General features: G+C 43.7%; 1 protein-coding gene across 2 annotated transcripts in view; it reads right to left on the minus strand.

Annotated features, from left to right (window-relative positions):
• The window catches only part of LOC116884402, a 32860-nt gene that overhangs the window by 6634 nt on the left and 5236 nt on the right, over positions 1 to 20990 (minus strand). The window contains exon 2 of one of the 2 annotated variants that reach the window (XM_032885510.1): positions 20085 to 20110. The exons of the other annotated variant lie outside the window; for it this stretch is intronic. The gene's annotated coding sequence lies outside the window, so the exon portion shown is untranslated. Of the gene's footprint in view, positions 1 to 20084; positions 20111 to 20990 lie in introns of those variants that run through there. 2 annotated transcript variants of the gene reach the window in all.

Here is a 20990-nt window from a genome sequence, read left to right on the forward strand (position 1 = left end):
GATAATCAAAGTGTGCTGACAGCAAGCAGGTTACTGAGAGTTCAGAGGAAGGGTTGTCTGGCCGGAATGGTGTTCTCTACTTGGATTACACAGGAGCAAAGAGGAGGATGGATGCAGACACAGGAGGGACTCACTTGAGAATCAGACAAAAGCTATGACACCTCCTCCATAAGATTGCATACAGTGTGCACCAGCACGCTTTCGCACGACTAGTTTCAGTGCATGGAGAACAGATCTCCATGTGATTGACAGCTTCTTATTCTTTACTTTAGAAACGTTCATTACATCTATTCATTGTACGTGGTGTCTTTTCATATGAGGACCTTCAAAGACTATTTCAAAAGCTCCTGAATTCTTTATTTATACATGTGTATGTCTCTATGTAGGTATGTGCTTATATGCTCACTCCCCACCCCACCCTCCCTCTCTCTCTCTCTCTCTCTCTCTCTCTCTCTCTCTCTCTCTCTCTGTGTGTGTGTGTGTGTGTGTGTGTGAAACTTTCTTTATCCATCTCTCCGTTCTTCAACACCTAAGCTGGTTCCAAAACTTACCCGGTGTGGACAGCGCTGCCATAAACACTGATTTGAAGCATCTGTGGTCTGTTGACTTGGAGACTTCTGGGTAAATACAGGAGTTCCAGAGGGTCACATGGTAGACTGACTTAGTTTTTTGAGGAGCCTCCATCCTGATTTCTATGGTGAGGTATGACACTTTGTGATTCCACCACGAGTGTCTGAGTGTTTGCTTTGTCCACACCCTCCCCAGCACTTGTGAGGTGTTTTCCTAGTGACCGCAGCCCTGTCATTCTGACTGGGATGAAGTGGAATTTGATCCCAGCTTTAATTTGCATTTCTCTGATGGTGAGCGCTCTACCACTGAGCTAAATCCCCAACCCCCTGTTTCATCTTTTGTTTCCTGTACTGATGGGGTTGTTTGTTTTCTTGTTATTGTGTGTGTGTGTGTGTGTGTGTGTGTGTGTGTGTGTGTGTGTTCTCTGTGTAGTCTAGATGTGAACCTTCTGTCACATAAAGAGGTACCGTAGATTCCCCAATTCTATAAACTGTGGCTTCACTTAACTCCTATTGCTGTCCAGAAGCTTTGGAATTGCATGAGGTCCCCTCTGTTCAATGTTGTCTGTTTCCTGAGACTGGATTTCTGCTCAGAAGTTCCCTGCCTATGCCTCTATCTTGAAGTGTTTTCCATAACTTTTTCTGGTAACGGTTGCAGAGTTCAGGTTTTACAACGAGCTCTTTGATCTCTGGAGTTCCTTTTTACACAGACTGAGAGGGAAGGATGTAGCTTCGTCCTTTTACATATAGATAAGTTTTCCAGCACCACTCGCTGAAGGGACTATATATTCTCCAGTGTATACTGTTGGCATCTTTTAAAAATCCCAGGTAGGTTTAGCCGTTTGGCTTTATATCGGTGCCCTCAATTCTGTCCTTTGACTTGAGCATCCCTGCTAGTCCCAGCATCCTGTCCTTACTCTGGCTCTGGTTTGAAATCAGATGTGATAACATTTTCTTCAGTACTATTTTTTTCTCAACATTTCTTCGGCTACCTGTAGTCTCCTCTGCTTCCATTTGATTTTTAAAGATCGTTTCTGCTGTGAAAATCAATTTTCTTTATATAACTAATTTTTTTAAAATTCTTTACTAAGGAAGGCTACGGATGTGAGTCGACAGCTAAAGTCCCATACTCACCCCCACGTTTTACTTCATTTAAGTCCAGGCGTGGTGTTTTGTACTTGCGACCCCAGTACTTGCGAAGCAAATGGACCTGGGGCCTGGCACTGCAGCCGGTCCGTCTACTCTGCTGAGCAGTTCCAGGCCCATTAGTGACTGTCTCAAGAAACATGGTAGATGTCACCCATGCGATGACACAATTGTCCCCTGGCCTTCAGATGTACATGCACTTATAGTCAAATGAACACACACACACACACACACACACACACACACACACACAATCTAAGAGTCACGTCTCTTTTTTAAAAAATAAAAAAAAATGAGCAACTTTAAAAAAAAAAAAAGAGTCAAAACAGCTAACTGAATAAAGAAAACAAAAGGCTGCCTTTGTTTCTGCTTGAAAGAAAACTTCATCGCCAAGGACGTAGTCTTTGCAAGGGCGGCGTGCGTGTCACCTGTGGCATCTTCCTTTTTGTGAATCTCTAGCTATGGACAAGTCAGGTTGAGCGGAAGAGCTTCACAGTGCCAACAGGAAGTGCGTTTCTTCCATCTCAGACAACCTGTTCGTTCCCCTCATAGATCACCTCCTATAACCTTAAGCGCCAAAAATTTACTGTTTATCAAAAAAAGCCATAAATAGTTTTCTTGTCACAGTGTTCTTAGACGTGTCTAAAAAAAAAATTCTCTTTTGAGGAGCAGCCACAAAAATAGGATGTTTGGTTAAAATTCAGACAAGCTCTTCAGGATTTCCTTGAGGAGACGATGACAATATCTACCAGGGAAGCAGCTCATGCCTTCGAAACTGTTGACCAAGACCGTGATGACCGAGGCCAAAAACAGGACTCAGATGTGTGAAGTTTCCTTCTCTGATGAATACTGAAGTTAACCTAGGAGAATATGCTAGCTTTTGCAGGAACTAGATGGACACCGTCTCTCCTGTAAGCCACCCTCTTTGTCCTACTTTACTATGTAGCGATTATCATGTGGGTGATGGTGGTTGACTGGAAATACTGAGAATGACAGATGAAGTTTTGCTTAAGAACAAAAGAAAGACTTCAAAGACACGATGACGTCTAAAGATTCCAAAGGAGGTTCTTTACAGAGGTTTTCATAGTAACCATAACCACGCCATCTTTTTTGTTATTTTGTTTCAAAACCTCAGTTAGGATAGGTGTTCAGGTGCAGTTTACACAGGACTAGTTCAGGTCTTTTCTCTTGCAAGGGTGGTTGTGTCCTGCAGGGGAGGAGGCTATGACAGGAGTACTTTCAAACACTGTCACAGTGTAACCCCGACTAATTAGCAAATTCTGAAGTTGTCCTTTAAGAGGAGAAAGATAATGTGCAAAACTAAGCACAGCTGACATATTTGTTGAGCTCGTCTGCAGTGAGATGGTTTTGGTGCCAGACTGATGCTTGGTTTCTGCTTGGTCAGAAACCTGTCTTCTCTCTGCTGGCAATCTCTTCATCGTTCATTTCCTTAGCTTCTTATCCACAGTGCACGGACATTTACCAGGCAAACAGAGTCTTTTTGATACGTTGGAGGCACCTCGCGTGCACCTTGTCACCACAAAGCATCTCTATCCATCACGTCCCAACGGGAGAAAGTAGTTCTATGTAAACAGCACACGAAATCATGCCTGTGTGTTTACCTGTGCTACTGAGACGGGAATGAATTCCCCTAATGGGGACTGGGGGCCGCAGGGTCTCTATCCTTTTGGCCGATTACAATCATTTGAACAAGGGTATCCAGCAGGATGTTCAAAAGTGTCTAAGTTAACTCCTGAGCAGACCACACAGTGTCTGCTGCTGCAAAGAATTATTTAGCTATAAAAAGAAGAGATAAATGGCCAAGCGTTTAAAAAAAAAAACCTAATAATTTATCTCAAACGAAGCATCTGTCACATCTACCACGTGAAATGTTGTACGTGACTAGTTTATAATTCTATCAGGACAAATAGTCTTCCCAAGACGTGGTGATGAGACGTCCCTGACAGTCATTATTGCTTGAGTATATTTTTCCTTAGTGTGGTGAAAATGCAATTGCCCAACACTCATGCAAAGATGGTGAAAGAGGGTGCTGGAGTCCCCCCGGCAAGGCACATTCTAGAAAAACAGTGACAGCAGACACATCCTAAAGAACAAGGCTGTCTTTTCTTTCGGATTTCCTGGGGTTCTATCAGAGTTCACTGCTTCTTTAAAACGAGGATTCTTAGAACTTCATCTACTCAGAAAGACAAGGGAACATCCGAGATTTTATTTCTCTGGACCATACATGCAGAAACAAGTAGGGAAATGTCTTTTGTTTGTTGTTCTCCGTGAGCAGAGCACAGTGACTGGTGTTTTATCTGAAAGCATCACTCTTTCACTGACCTTTTTGAAATGTAGGTTCTCAGATTAAGCTGTTTTTTTTCTCTCATTTTTCAAGTATTATTTGATTCTCTATGAATTCTATTGCCATTGATAAGAAGGCTGATGGTCTAATTACTATCCCAGCAACTCAGAGGCATGGGCAGGAGGATCGCTGTGAGTTGGAGGCTAATTAGTTCTAGGACAGCCGGAACTAAATAGTGAGCCAGCCTGCCTGCCTGCCTGCCTGCCTGCCTGCCTGCCTGCCTGCCTTCCTTCCTTCCTTCCTTCTCTTCCTTTTCTTCCTTCTCTTCCTTCCTCTTTTCTTTTTTAAACTGATCTTCTTTTCTTTGGGCTCCTACCAGTGTGTTTTGTTGAGGTAACCTTTTGTACACTGTGTGAAGGTTGTCTCTGTATATTAAACCGTGGATTGCCAACCCTCAGAGAGCTGGGTGTTTTGTAAACATTCATCCTTCCTTCCTTGGTGACTTGCTTTAATAAGGATCTGTTGGCCAATAGTTGAGCAAGAAGTGGAAAGCAGTACTTCTACACAGAGAGGGTCTCTGGGAGAAGAAACCAGGAAGGATTCAGTCAGCAGACCTGGAGATGGACAAGAGATTCACAGCATGAGGTAGACCTGGCCATGTGGTAGGAAGGCCAGAGTTAGTAGGGTTAGAGAAGCCAGAAGGGATGTCAAGTATAAAATAAATATATATATATATATATATATATATATATATATATATATCTCCTCCATGTCTTTATTTAAACTTCTGGTAGATCTGAGAAAGTCCCATTATGGCGCTCTATTTGTTTTTGAGATAGCTTGGTTTCATTACAATGTGCCTAAATGTGAAATGTTATTTTATTCTTTGTCCTATCTCGACCCACTGGACCTCTTGAAATCTGAGAAATTTTCCTCAATTCTGAGAATTTATGTCAAAACTCATACACAGAGAGGCCAGCCTCGAACTTTCGACTCTCCTGCTTCAGCCTCCCGCACATTAAAATAAAAATCCTACCCGGGTCATGTGATTTTTAAAGGCTTCTTGTCTCGTTTTCTTTGTTCTCTTGATAAAGAAATCTTTCTTCTCTCGTTTAAAGCCTGTGTTTCATTTTTATCTTAAGGGTTTCTTCCAAGTCATGAATTCTCGCTTCAGTTATAGATGGCTGTTCACCCAATACTTAACTTTTTAATTTGTGGTATCTGGTTCTTTTTAGTCTTTTTGTATGATGTAGTTGTGTGTGTGTGTGTGTGTGTGTGTGTGTGTGTGTGTGTGTGTGTGTTTTAGTTCATCTTTTCAATTCCACCTTTTACCTATTTAAATATTTCAAACTTAGTTATTTTGCATTTTGTATCTCGTAGTGTAATAATGTAAGAGTTGGTTCTCTCCTTCCGCCCTGTGGATAAAAACAACAGGGATTGGACTGAGGTCAACAGGCAAGCCAGGAGCACCCTTACCTGCAGAGCCGTCTCACCGGGCCAGCATTCAATCTCTTACTGTGCATTCATATTTGGCCGAATTTGAGAAAACCCCAAGGAGCTTAGAGAGCGCTTTCACACAGAAAAGGTATCTGATTCCATCTGCTGGGCGTCTTTTAACTTCTTGTCCCGGCCACTGGGCACATACTTCAACCCCAGAACACATTATAAACTCTGACTTTCATCTTAAAGCTGCGATGAGGATACACAGGTTCCCTTATGTTCTCTGACTACGGCAGGCTGGCTCTTCAGTTATTCACTTGCTGAGGCCGGAGCCTCTTCAGGGGTCTAGGAATTAGCCTCGTTCATGTTCGCAGGCCTTGGCTGGTGATTTCCTGAGCGGTTGAAATCTGTATTGTATCCGGAACTCGAGGTTCCTGACCTCAGTATGAGTCCTCAACACAGTCACGTCTCTCCGACTTCTGTTTCCAGTTTCTTTTTGTGGGGAGGTGAAGGTGTGTATGTGTGCGCATGCGCGCGGACGCACTCCACTATACACCGAAAAACATGCTTATTTATTGAAGCTTATCCAGATTTAAGAGCTCTGCGGTAGGAGTCAAAGTGTCCAGCTGGTCACAGTCTTCATTTCAAAGAGGAAAACAGAGAGTCTCTGCCAGGCGCAACATCCTTAGTGGTGATTTGTCCACCCTCGAGTTACTAATCATGAGAGAAAAATTGTGGATATCTAACGGAGGGCCAGGCACGTTCTGTAAAGCATCTCCTTGGCTATAACATCGCATAACAACCCTAAGCTACAGGGGCGATCATCTGAGAAAGTGAACCATCTTCCCCAAGCTATCCAGGGGAAGAGATGGGTATGTCTGTTTACAAAGTCTTCCTTAGTCTTTTCACCAAGTCCAAGCCCTGAAAAGTGATGTTAGCTACATCTGCTTCTAACAATATTTAAAGATTTATTAATATCAGTCCTTCGCCTGCACGTATGTCTGTACACCACGTGCACGCCCGGTGCCGGAGGAAGTGGTAAGCTTCCGTGTGGGTGCTGGGAGTTGAATCGGAGTCCTTCACAGAAACAAATTCTCTTAACCACGGATCCAACTCTCTATTCCCTTGTTAGTTAGCTATATTTAAAGCTGACAGGTCAGAGCCATGATCGCCTTCACACCCTCAATAATTCCTCTCGTTTGCCCCACCTCTGGTAGCTTATCCAAGAGTTACTGCGGATCAAAGAAACAAAGAAAAATAGGAACGGGAAACAGTCGACCTGAAAAAAAGGGCTCCTCTTCAGTCACCCAGGGTCATCAGATAGATTCTGGAAGCAGAATGTTATTGGGCATTTTTATTCAGTCCTGGTTTCTGAGAGAATTTAAGATTCCTCAGAAGGGTGCATAAAAACCAAGAAATTAATTAGCAATGGGAGGGGAGGAAAGGAACGGAGGGAAATGAAGAGGGGGTGAGATGAGAATGTAAATGCTGGGCTGTGTGTACCTGATTTGAGGCAGCTGGCAAGTTCGGAACTAAGGGTTCTAGCTGCAGCTTAAAAGGGGAAACCTGAGCAGTCATGTGTCACCATGTGCGTGTAATGGAAACAACCCAGCCGCTCCAAGGAGATCCATAGTGGGGCGACGCTACCTCATAAAGAGGCGCCGTGTAATGAAGACAGCCTCTTGGTCATAAGAGGAATGTAACCTTGAGAAGAAAGGTCAGGCACCGATATCTGTGCTGGGAAAAGTTACAAACTGGAAACGGCCTCCTCGCATCTGATATTCGTTCACCCTGCACCCAGTAATTCCCGTGTGTTTTCATGAAGATGGTTTTAGTAGTGGACCTCTCAAGGCAGGCCATTGATTGCACACCGGGACAAGATTAAGAACAACCAACCATTTGTTGTTGTCATTTTGGCTGATCGTGTTGAATGGTAGATTTGGCAAAGGAAGGCAAAAGGTGACAAATTCAAATAGCCTCAAGGACCAGGGTGTTAACATGAGCTTCCTCCTGCCCAGAAATTTGGTAACGTGTGTGAGAAAATGATTATATCAACAGCTTCTCAGAACAAAATCTACTGCGCTGAATTTACTAGAAGACTTCCCAATGAAATTCTAGCATGTGTTGAATCCTTGACTATTCGAGTATCTCACTCTTCTGAGCAGTAGCTGACCCCAATTTTCCTTCGACCTTGGCTTCTAGAACATGTGCCTTCTCTTAGTATTTCAGAGGAAGGAGCTCTTAAAAAGAATCCATCCCAATCAAAGTCTACACCAATAAAAATGTAAACTTTCAACACAGTAGAAATTTCTGGTTCCTTTAGAAGCTCAGTTGTGCCACGTGATGTTTTGCTGAAGCAGACACTTGGGAGGGCACATGATGCTTTGCTGGAGCAGACGGCGGAGAAAGCGTTAGGATGCTTGGAAAGAATGCAGGTGGAACCCTACGGAGAGCGAGAGGACACTCTTGCACTGCACTGCACCTTGCACTGAAAGGTAGAAGTTTTAAGGTTGCCCCCCCCCCAGACAAAGTTTAGAGCAGAAGAAAGAAACTGGTCAGGCCCTGGAACTGCAAATACACCAGCTAGTTTGACAACTCTCTCCCAGGAACTAGCTGACCATAAAGTTAGATTAAAATCTTAGGGAACAATCTTGAGAAGCAGGAAGCTTCTCCCAGGAACTAGCGGACCATAAAGTTAAACAATCTTGAGAAACAGAGAGTTTCCCCTTGTGATTTTTTTCACTGGTATTCTCCACACTTTCCAATGACACCATCCCTGCCCCCTTGGGTTGTGGGTTGAGGTTTAAATACCTCTTCTCCCAGCCTCTTGGGGTCAAACTCCTGTGCCTGTGTGTGGGATACGCGAGTCTCGACCACAGTGCACTGGTCCCTATCAATAAACCTCATGTGATTACAAGGACAGTCTTGTGTGAGTTCTTGGGGGGTCGAGTCATCCCGAGACTTGAGTGAGGGTCTCCCCGCTCTGGGGGTCTTTCGGCACTACTTTGCTGGTCTTCTCTTGTCCTAACTTTGTGGAGAGAAATGTGACAAAGAACTTCCCGTGGAATTCTGGTTGCTTCTTGCTGCTTCTGCTGACTCGTGCAGATTTGGTGGAGCCTTGTGGTTTCTGCTGGATAGAGCAGCTGCTGTTGATTCATATCTGGTGTCTGCTACTGGACTGACACGATGATTTGTGTTTGGCGTTTGCTATTGGACTAGACTTCTGGTCTCCTGACAATGAAGATCGGAATCACCCCAAAGGACTACTTCTAAGCAGGCCCACAACGTCCTTGTCCTATTAACCATCTTTCTCCCATACCTTTTGTTGGTGGGTGGAGGTTGAAGTATTCAAGAACCCTAAATGGAAAACTTCAGCCTACATTTTAACGAGAGGATAAACAGTTGAAGGGAGACATCAATTCCACTACCATTCTCCTTATCACTCTCAGAGGTGAGCCTGAGAAGTGCCCTAAATCACAGCAGTGAGGTAGCAAAGTAGGGGGCAGAATGGAAGAAAAGAATTCAGACTTCTGTGCATTCACGTGCCATGGTGGGTGGGGGAGGAAGTATCTCAGGTAATTCGTAAGTTCTTGCCTTGAGTCAGTGAACGAAAGGGGTGACGTTGGTTCATGGAAAGAGAGGGACTTTGCAGGCTGAGTACCCCAAAACACACGTTGAGAAAGTCGGGAAACTTAAAACTGGGATAGTGCTTATGGTTTGGATTTATTGATGGGTGTTGGTTTGAACCACCATGCAAACGGTGGAGGGAGATTAGCATTATGGGATAATTGGATGATAATTCATAAGGTCTGCTGAGAGAGAATGGGCCATTATGATAGCAATCAAGGACAGAAGGAGGTGATGAGAGTTTAAGTTAAGCCATCGCATATGTTTGAAGAGAAGGGAAGAAAATTGTTCTTTAGATTTAGCAAGTAGGAAATCATTGAGTAAGAGCTCTTGAGGAAGTAGAAGTACCGGAATCTAGATGGTAAGATTGTGGAGTGGCTGGGAAGCCAGTGAGGAAGACGTGCCTGAAGACCGCCTTCCCAGAAGCTGTGAAGAATGAGAAATGCAGAGATTCGAGGTCAAAGGACAGGGGTCTGGTTTGTTTAAAGATAGCAGAAGCCTGACAAATTAAAACAGCAGCAGCTTCTGGCTTAGCTCACCTCCAGCCCTCAGAATCTTCCAGTTCCACATGCAAAAGTGTAACAACTTGTGAATGATTTAAAAAAATGCATTTGTACTGGAATGGTTGTGTTCTAGCCTACGCCCTTCGCAACACGGGTGTAACTGCTTATGTCATTTGGTGCAAGGCACAGACCTAGGAGGGGATTGAGGAGTGGCTCTGCGCCTGCTCCTTTTGATGGGAGGGGCTCTGCGCCTGCTCCTTCTGATGGGAGGGGCTCTGCGCCTGCTCCTTCTGATGGGAGGGGCTCTGCGGCCGGCTCCTTCTGATGTCCATGGGGAGTCTTGGAGCCACGTGGCACTTCCTTCACAGCAGTATTTACAGTCGCATGCGCCCTCCAGGTCCTTACTTATCTTTTGTCCTCAGAATCCATCCAGGGGACACAGGCCCTCCGCGAGTGTTTGCTGAACTACATCAAATTAAATTTTAAATCTACAAACTAAAATCTCGGTTTTTCTTCCCTTTCTTTTTTTAATATTTATCTTTTTTTAATATGTATGCTTAACTCTGTTCTTTCTTCCAATGAGTCTGACTTTTCTTTCCAAAGAGCTTTGAGAAAACGGGACACAGGAGAGTTTAGAGACTTCATTTGCTACAAGTAAAAATTTACCAGACTGCGAATCCTGTGAGGCAGGAAATGCCCGGTTTAATCACTGGAGTCCTTAGCCTTACACATAGTAGCCGGCTAGGAGACAGTTATTAGATACACACACTGAGGCATATGCCAGGACTGTGTTCTCACTCCTACATGAGCCTCAGCCATACCCTAGAAAGAACTATTACATTCAGTAGGTAGACTGGCCCTGACCTGAATTGTTACACTGGAAAACAAGTGAAATTATATACTTTTGAGTTCCAAAAACAAAAGGAGAGAAAAGCATTAAATCTCAGCTGCCATTCCCAAGGCCAAGTACGGCTGGAGCAGTGAAAACCTTCTCAAAATACTGACAGGTAGTTAAAGAGCAGCGGGCAGCATGGTCTCCGAGGCCCTGTCAAACTGATCCCTGTGGACTGACCCTATACTCTACATTTTGTGGTTTTGAGATAGCCCAGGTTGGCCTCAAACTCACTGTGTGGTCTGCACTAGCCTCAGCCTCTAAGGATTCCTTTCTTCTATACTAGCTATAAAAGAGACACACTTCTTTCCTTCTTTTTATCACCCCACCCCCACCCCCCAACCTTTAACCCCAAGAAGCTTCCATTCCAATGGGCAGTGGACGAGCTGTCCAGAGAGCCTATGACAAGGACAGGACTGAGCAAAACTTAAAGGACTTTGATAGTGGTCACAGTGAGGCACTGGCCTTTCCAGCTATTGGCGCCCCTTGGAGGCCTCGAGCAATTACAATTTTATCTATTTTTATTTTTTGTGCATATGCGAGTGCCTGCATGAATGGATATTCTCCACATGTGTGTCAGATGCCTGCAGAGGCCAGAGGGTGTCGCCCCCAGTCCCCTGAGCAATTTTTGGTTCTGACTATTTAATACTTTAAAGATTTGTTCTGTACTGGGTGTGTTGGCTCACACTTGTCACCCAGCAACTGGGATGCAGTCAAGAACGATGTGTCAAGGGTCTGAGGTCACTCTGGGCCACTCAGTGAGCCATGCTAGATTACCCAGGACACCCTGCCTCAAACAAACAAAACAGATAAACAAAAAAGAAAAACAAACACCTGTTCCTCTCTGAACGCCCTATAAACTCAGCTCTCCATATAAACTGCTTCTAACTGCTCCTGCTTCTTCGCTGGCTTTTACAGCGACGGGAACAGTGAAAAAACAAAAAAAATTAACAAACCCGTGAAACAGCACGACAATTTGCTAGGACCCATCTAATTTTCTTTCCCATCTTGACTACTCAAGCCACCCCTCCCCCACTCTAGCCCCCCTCCCCCTCCACCGCAGTTCTGGGGATGGAACCTATGGCCTCCCACTCCAGGCCAGCTCTCAGCCACTGAGCCACAGAAGAGCTGCTTGTGGACGTCTTTCCTTCCCTTCCCTTTCCTCTTTACCCCCTTTTCTTTTTCAGTTTCTTCAATAATTTATCGGTCTCCATGTTTGTCCGTTTTCATTTTATTTAAAACATCCTGACTCTCCTCTTACTCCATGAAACTTTTCTTCTCTGAGGAGTAATGTTTACTGCCGCGTACTTCATTTCCAGTAAGGGTCTGTGTCAGTTACTGCTTTAGTACGTGGTAAAGCACGTGACCAAGGCAGCTTACAGGAGGCGGGTTCCAGAAGGATAGGAGTCTGTCACCACCGTGGAGCAGGCAGGCAGCATGATGGGGAGCAGCAGCTGAGAGTTCACATCTTAATCCAAAAACACAGGGTGGCGGGGGTCGGGGTGGGGGTGGGGCGGAGAAGGCACCCTGTCCCCAGTGACACACCTTCTCCAATGAGGTCATCTTCCTAAGCAGTTATATAACTGTGGGCCAGGTAGTCAACGTGGGAGCTTGCGGGACTATCCTCATTCAAGCCTCCCTTGGTTTGAGCATGCGCATGTGTGGAGTGTGCGCATGCGTGGAAGCAAAGGCAAGTGTATGGAGAGCAGAGGTTGAGGTCAGGTGCCCTTCTTGATCACTTTCCTCCTTTTTTACTGAGGCAAGGGAGGGTCTCTCAATGAACTCAGAGATCACCCCATCTGGCTGGTCTGGGTACCAGCTTGCTCAGGAAGGCCGGGATCATAGGGACACGGCCACACCCACTGAGAAATCACCTGGCCCTAATAGTTAATGTTTTGGTAGGCTCGGATCCAAATAACGAGGTCACTGTTTGACACTGTGAACTCAAAATACAGGAATAACAAGTATCGATGTGTAGTTTTCTCCAAGAAACATAAAGACCTTTATTTAGTTTTGAAAAGATTACTATTACATCCATATCGTTTATAGAAAAAGATACTTTTAAATTCTAAACTACTTTCAATCTAAACTATGTCATTCTGGGATACACTCTACATAGTTACCACTTCAAACAGCGCAGCACTGCACGTGGGGTTTTCAAACAGCCTAACGCTATGTATGACAAATCTTAGCCCACCTTGGGAGAAATAAGGCTAGAATATAAAACCGCTCACTCTACATCTCTAAGCAAGCCAGTATTAGAGTTAACAAGATTAAGAATCTTTATTTTATTTTTAGACAATTCTTGTGTATTTAGTAATTATTGCTAAAATTATAAATTGCAGTAATTATAAAAGCACTTCAGTGCCAGGGTTTGATCATATTGAAAAAAAAAAAAACAAAAAAAACCTAAGCTTGCTCCTTGTCTGCCAGAGCAAATGAGAAATGTGTGAATGACTGAAATAACTACCAATCGTGATCGCCGGGCACGAGGGAGGCCTTTCTGGACACTGCCACCTTAACTGCCTGGTGGGGGAGCTCTGTGCACACTGCTAGTCAGAATCTATGCTTGATATTTTTATGGAAAAGTCACATGATCCACGACTGGATCTAGAGGTGCTTAGATTCAACTAACTAATCATAAATGCCGTGAATTTTTGACATTTCTCATTCCTGCTTGTATCCATGCCAACTATAAAACAAATACATGTTTCTTTCTTACACTTAAAACATGGTGGATGACTGACAGCTGTGGCTTATTTTTGCACACACACTCGATTCCTTCAGCCCTGCCTTGAAATTCACAGGGAAAGCATAGCAGACTGACGCGTCCATTTCAAGCGAAGCCTTAACCTTATTAAGACACTGGAGAGCTTGGTGTCTTAGAAGTGCAGATAGGGTCAACAGGTGTCAAGCCAAAATGCCTTTAACATAAACAAATGTGCACAAACAGACACTGGAAAGGTGCGCATGATGTACTTAGAATCCTCTCCCATGTGGCCCATCTCTTAGCAAAGGCGATATACCACAGAAAGACTCCTTCACGGTTTTAATAAATAGCCTGATACTATTTTTGTACACTTTCAATTTTCAAGTAGAAACTTCTTGAAGGTAGCCTGCAGTGGGCATTAAATGCATAAATAGTAAAGTATCAAATGAAGCTACGAGAGGAGGGTAAGCAGCAGGCCTTTCCCGCTTGCCAAATGTTAAAAATACTCTATTCATGTTCACACAAACCAGGTATATTTAAAGAAAACATTAGTCAAAAATTATCAACATAGCATACACATATGTGTACTCATGCAATGATGATATACGGATGTGTACACACGCTAGAGATTGCACGAGCAGAAGAGAAAATGGCCAAGGGAACATACAACTAGTCAGTGGATGCTGCCACTCGATGGGAGGGGCCTGAGGAGTCCTTGAAATCTTTATATTGACCTTTCTATTAGAGAAGTGTACCCATGCAATTAGCGTGCCATAAATTAGTGTGTCTGATGTAACCTGAGACAAGAGAACATACGACAGTGGCACAGAGCCAACTCACTTCCCAGGTCTAACCTGCTGTTGTCAAGACAACCATATTAACCTCTCTTGATCTTACTTTCAAAGCAACTTAAAGGATTAAAAACGTGTGTGTGTGCGCGGCGGGGGGGGGGGGAAGGAGACTGAACATGGGCTGTGTCTGCAAGTATGATTAGAAGGGATCTGTGGTATGAATCTTGGTGTTTAGTCCAGTCTTCTGAACTGCATTTTTCACCATTTCCCCCCTCATCCAACCTTTCTCCTTACTCCAGAAATGGAACCCCATTTCCAGTGGCCCGCTCCGCTGCTGGCTTTTGGACATTGTGTATGACAAATCACCTCCTACTTCCAACCTATGGCATGACACCAATTTTCAGCAGCTGTGCATAAGTAATAATTTAAAAAGGCAGGCATATGCTTAGAGTTATATGAAATGATCTGTGACAATGCCATTCTTTTTCATGCACTCCTGTGTGTGAAACAGGGCAGAGCAGACTGCAGAAAAGGTCCTTTGGACAGCAACAGGGAATGCCGAGATTATCACCCATAAGGGAAAGAGGGCAAGTCTCAGACAGGTCTAACAGAGCTTTCCGGCTTCTCTATCCTTAGGTAGAGTGGGCATCCTACCACATGTCAAGCCCTTTCACACAGAAGAAAACATCTGGTTGTTCACAAGGCTGACTCACTGTGAATATCTTCTATTTTAAAATGTCTTCAAGCAGGGACATTACAATTTCTGTTAGGAAAACTTTAAATCTATCAGACCTTGTTCGAGCTTTTCTTTTACACGGGGAAGTCTCATAAAGTTTTGCAGAAAAGGGGATGTTTTAATAACATTTTCATACTTTCCTATACGGGTCATCAAACAGGAGTGTAATTCATGTACCTGGAACTGGAGTTAGAGATAGCTGAGAGCCGTATGTGGATGCTGGAAATTGAGCCCCAGTCCTGTGAAGAGCTGCCACTGTTAACCACTGAGCCACCCCTCACATACATTAACGTATGTGTCCATCCTTGAGCTGATTTGATGATAGTATTCATTCCTGCTTATATTTTTTCTGTAATTCAAGAATTCACTCATCATTTCTCTTTCCCGGCTTTTTATTCCTAGCGTTTTCTTGTAGTTTAAGGTCTTCAGTATTGATCTGACTGCCCAACTGGAATGCATGAAACTGTGTGATCATCTGATGAGCCCCTAAGTCTCCCTTTATCACAAGAGCAGTTTAACAAACAGGAAAGCATAAAAGAGTAAATAAAAGCATGTAAGAGTGAGGGGCAACAAACCAGGCATTTCTTATCTTTGAATCTTGCGACTCTAAATGTGTCACTTTACAGTGCACAGATAGGAACAGATCATCGATGAGAAATACCCTGATCCTGGAGGGCTGGAGAGGTGGCTCAGTGGTTAAGAACACTGGCAGCTCTTCTAGAGGACTTGGGCTCAATTTCCAGGACCCACAGAGTGGCTCAAAGCCATCTCTAACTCTGGTTCCAGGGAATCCGATATCACCGCCTGGCTTCCTTGGGTATCAGGCACACAGAGGTGCAGACATACATGCAGGCAAAGTACTACACACATATAAATAAAACATTACCCTTATTGAGTAGAAAATGTATGATTTTCCATAATAGTCAATTTCTGCAAACAGAAACTTATTAGATCTGAGAACTGGACATCCAAGGGTTATTAGGTTTATATTAACTTATTTAAGGGTAAGAATATGTTTATCATATTGGCTACATGCAGTGATTATAAGGGATGAGCTGAGGCCATCCCAGTAAAGGAGGGGATGCTTTTTGTTTTTGATGTGTTTAATTTTATTCGTGTCCTATAAGGATGAGCATATTAAACGGTTACAGTTAAGGGGATGTTAAATGCCCTGATAAGTTTTGTAGAAAATAGGTGGAGTTTTACTTATTATTTTCCAAAGTTATGTAACTGCCTAATCTTCCTTCAACACTTATAAACAGATAAGAAACACCAACTTGATAATTTAAGAAACACACTCTCACGTATGTCCCATGGTGCTGAAAACAACTTCTAACACTTTCCCATTTTTAGAAAACATATGGAAGACTGAACTTATAATAATTTGAGGTGTGGGGGTTAAGGGATGGGGAGGACAAACAGAAGAGTTCCAAAGTCACAAGTACCTGCAGCTGTAAATTAGACCTCAGAAGATCAAAAACTGCCCTCAAATCTAGACACAGATGATTCAAGACACATGTCACTAAAGCCTGCCTTCTCTGAATAGCGTGAGACATCTCAGCCTGAGATAATTTTGCTTACTGAGTCCTTACAAAGGCAGGCATTGCAAGCCATTCTGTGCCCATCAATGCCATCCCTCTGCCACTCTGACCTCGTCTTCCCTCTTGATGCTAATATTTATGCGCTCAAACTAATAACAAAGAGGGGGGAGGGAAGCAAGATAAAAACACTGAGTATTCCCACTTCCCAACAGCCACAAAGAGCAGGGAGGCTCACTTTCCTTAAGATGGCCCTTCCTAGTCTTCCAAACCAAGAAGTCTTGTCTTTGATAATTTATACCTGAATTTGATGTTGTTATATCCTACGAAAATAACACGACTTAAAGGTCTGTAATTCTGATTAGTTGCCTTAGCAGCTCTGTGGCCATGTTGACATCTAATATAATTAACTTATTTCTGAAAGTGTCTTTGACAAATTTATTATAAGGAAGAAAAAAGTCAGCATACATCTTTTCTTTCTTTTTTTTTTTTTTTTTTTTTTTCATAGCTGGGGACCGAACCCAGGGCCTTTTGCTTGCTAGGCAAGCGCTCTACCACTGAGCTAAATCCCCAACCCCAGCATACATCTTTTTTTAAAACACACAATCATACATAGATACAGTTTTGGTTCTATTTCTTTTTATGTAAAGACTTAAGACTATTTCATCTCTCTTTATAAATCACTTTATTGTAAAGAACTTGCAAATAAAAGACATCATTTAGCTACATTAACACAGCCATTCAAACAAGCACTTGTCCAGACCCAAAGTTTATGCCTCTCAATGAACTCAGTTGGAACAGTCCTTCTGAAGCCACGAACTTCTATAGACTACATTTTTAATGCACTTATCCATCACATAGAATTCACGACAGGGTAAAAACTAGAAAAAAAAAAAATCAGCTCAGTACTCTTTCACAACCCACGTGTCATTTACCTGTATTCTGTCCTTGTCATCTAACACGACCGACCGGCCCCGTTTTCCTTACTACATACACTCACCATCAGTCTACATGTGTACATTATAGGCTAGGATCCATATGAGGTAGAGCATGTGTTTTTTTTTCTGAGACTGGGTGTTCTTGCATAATGTACATTCTAAGTTCATGCATTTCCCAGCAAATTTTGTGATTTCATTTTCTTTAGAGTTGAGCAATATTCCATTTTATTTATGTACTCTACCATCTTCTTATTTAAGATAACTGCTATGATAAAAAACAAATATGTGCGACCCATTGAGCAGTGGTTCTCAACCCATGAGTCATGACCCCTTCGGGGAGTTGAAAGACCCTTTCACAGGGGTTGTATATCGGAGCCTGCATTTCAGATACTTACAATTCCTAACAGTAGCAAAATTACAGTTATGAAGTAGCAATGAAATCATTTATGGCTGAGGTCACTACAACCTTAGAAACTTAAAGGGTCGAAGCATTAGGAAGGTTGAGAACCACTCTGTGAGAGGGAACCTTGATCTCTCCAGATCCCTCCTCTGCAGTAGAAATGGCTGTGTTCACTAATGACTACCTTGTCTCCTACTCCCAATCCGTCTCCTCAGGCTGTTGGTTGCTTCTTGGTCACTAGCAGCTCTAACAGTACTCACTTTTGGAGGAGCAAAAATGTCTGACAGCCTTAGCATTTCCTCCGTCCTATTACACAATACTGAGGCTGTGGCAATTCTTGTTTAACCCAGGGTTGCTGCTCTTATCTCTGTTAACCAACTGGCTTCCTCTGCCAACTCATCCAGAGAGCACGCTTCTCCCAAATTAGGCTCCAAACTAAACACAAGAGCATATAAAAACATCACCTTACTTACTCCCCAACCCCCATAGAGATCCAGCTCAAATATCTAAGTACTGTGAAGAAGAAATTTTGGTAGCCACACGTACTTTCATAGGATGGCAGAAACAAGCTTGGATTCTGACCAAGGAAGGATATTGGCAAAGTTTTTATCATAGGCTTGGAATAGCATTTTATTATTGAGGATCAGAAATATAGTTTGAAGAGATTATGAAGTCCTACAGATTTATTTAAAGCCTTTGCCATGTCTCTGTCTAAAAAGCTATAAATTGTAACATCTAGCTGGGATTCTACTGAAATTGAAATTAATCATAATTAAATAACATGTGTTTTCCTATTATGTCTCTCCATAGTTGGTGGAAGTGGGAATTTTTAAATGAAAAAATCATTTACTGCACACATGTGCACACACTACACACACACACCATACATTCACATCTTCAGCAGTTAGACTGGACTCTTAAAAGTTAGGTTCATTACTGGAAAATACATCTTGAGTCCCACATAAAGGGGGCTGCTCTCCAGGTTTCTAGGACCACTCCTCAGTACGAATGCTGCCTCTGGTCTGTGCTTTAGGACGTCAGCTCATCTTTTCAGCAATCTGGGAAATCTAGAGCACTACCTGACATTCCCCACTTGTCACCAGATGAGAGGTCCAGTCTGCATGCAGCTCTGTCAGTGCTGAAGACTAACCAGAGGCCTCTGCTCCCAATCCTGGACAACCTGGTATGAAGGAGCCCACCCCATGTTTTATATGTGACCACCTAAGTTTCCAGACCTATTTCCGGTGAGTCCATCAAGAATCAACCACAATTTTAACTTGCCTAATTACAGCAAGCCAAGTTTTATCTCTACCATATTTGACAGTAAGTGTAGCCCAACTTGTATACTCTTTGAGGCTGTCTACTTCTGAACCAAGTACTTTCTGCAAGGAACTTTAGTCACTTTCTTCTTGAGATCTGTCCCTGTACAGAGAACGCAGGACCACAGCTCCCTATCGCAGGAGGAGCCTAGCAAACGTGCACCACTAGACCCAGTACACAGGTGGGCGCTGTGCAAGCAGAGGCTACCTCCTGCCAGCTGCCCAAGGCTGCTGGAGCTGCCGTGACTGAAGGCCCACAGACTTAACAGAAATTTGTTGACCCATAAATGCATGGAGCTGTTGACTTAGGCATCAAGAATTATTCATGAAGGATCTAAATACGACCAAAGGGCACATCAAATTTACACACTTGAACATGTTTAATGGCCTGGTGGTGCACACCTGTAAGCCTTGCACTGTAGGGGAAGACAATCTCTTGTGCACTGTGTAAAAGTGTCACTTGTCAATAAAGAGCTGAGTGGCCTATAGCAAAGGTGGGACATCTGGCAGAAATACAGGAACGCCGACAAAGAGTGAGGTGCAGGAAGATGTACTACCTGCACTCAGTATGAAACTCAGGAGAGGTGACCAGCCACATGGCAGACACAGAAGAGTATCAACGGGCTAATCGAGTTATGGACTAGTTGAGGATCAAGACTAGCTTAGGCCTAGGCATCAACTCATAAATGAATAGTCTCAAAAACAAACCAACAAAAACAGAAACAAGAACTACTAGGGGTATAGATTAATGGCAGAGTGCATGGCTACCAGATAGGAAGCTGATTCAAGCCCTGGTGCCACAGTAAACAAAAACACCAAAGTCATACATTACAAAGCCTTGTGAATGTGTATTACCACCCCCCTCCCATCCCTAAAAGACACCTTTACAAACCACTATTGTTATAGCTACATGTAACTTTAACCTTTTCAACTCCTACTTTTAATGATGGTTCTTAAATGCTTTAACCTCCCTTGTTACCCACCACCCACCCCAGAAGTAGTGGAAAATAAAGGATACAGTGGACCTGTTTAGAAAGCTTCTTTGGAGCAACTCCCATCCGTGTTGTCTAAAACTCGCCAGGTCAGTTCACAGGTCAGCATCAGGAGTTCATCCACTTGCAAACACTTCCAGGACACCAGGAGTCCAGTTCAGTAGAGTCAGGATAGCAACTGGGACTCAGCAGTGATGGCATGACCTAGCAGAGACAGCCAGGCCTCGGCCTCAGCCTCGGCTCGAGTCAGCAGGAGGGTCCGGGACAAACACCAGAAGTTCTCGGCTGTGCCTCTCTCAGGGAAGCGGAGATCAGTGGTCTCGAGACCCACAAGCACTGTACAGCTAGCTGTACCAGCGAGTCAGGCTGTCTGTGTCACTGTTGAGTCCTATTTACGCTCTCCAAACATCACGTGTCCTCCTAGGCCTTGCCTCAGCACATGCAGCTGTCTCAGCTAACATGGCTCTGCCAATCAGCCAGAGTCCGAGGAAGCAGCAAGAAATTGCAGCACATCACCCGAGGGGTTTTTTTTGGTTTTTGTTGTTGGTTTTTTTTTTTTTGGTGTGTTGCTCTCTATGGAGTCCGGACAAATGCAGTGTAAGGCAGACCAATACTGGCATGTTGTTAGCAAAGAATCCTTCATCACGTGTCCTTTCCCTGGCTTGCTTTAGTAGAACATCCGCTCTCCTGTGTCTGCTTCAGCAAATGTTCCCTCACAAATCTGCCTTAGCCTTTCACCTGTGTCCACTTCAGCTAAACTTTCCTTCCCCCCTGTGCCCTGGAAACCCCATCCAGCTGACTTTCCTCAAGTTCCCGCTTCAGCCGCATTGCATTAAGGCCAGCTGAGCTGACAGGCCCCTGAATCCACAAGTGAGCAGGTGAGATGAGATTACAGAGTTCAAGGCCAGCCTGAACTACATAGTATGAGACCACACTTAAAAAGGCTTCAACTATACACTGGGCCACAGGCAAGGCACAAAAACTTGATGAAAGATGAAATATTTTGCGAGTAAACTCTACAAAAGCAAATCTGGGTTCATGCTCCACTACGGTTCTGGGACCCTGCAGCAAACCGCAGCGGCGC

Source organism: Rattus rattus, chromosome 1 (assembly GCF_011064425.1).
Source record: "Rattus rattus isolate New Zealand chromosome 1, Rrattus_CSIRO_v1, whole genome shotgun sequence".
In the NCBI taxonomy this organism is placed as follows: Eukaryota; Metazoa; Chordata; class Mammalia; order Rodentia; family Muridae; genus Rattus; species Rattus rattus.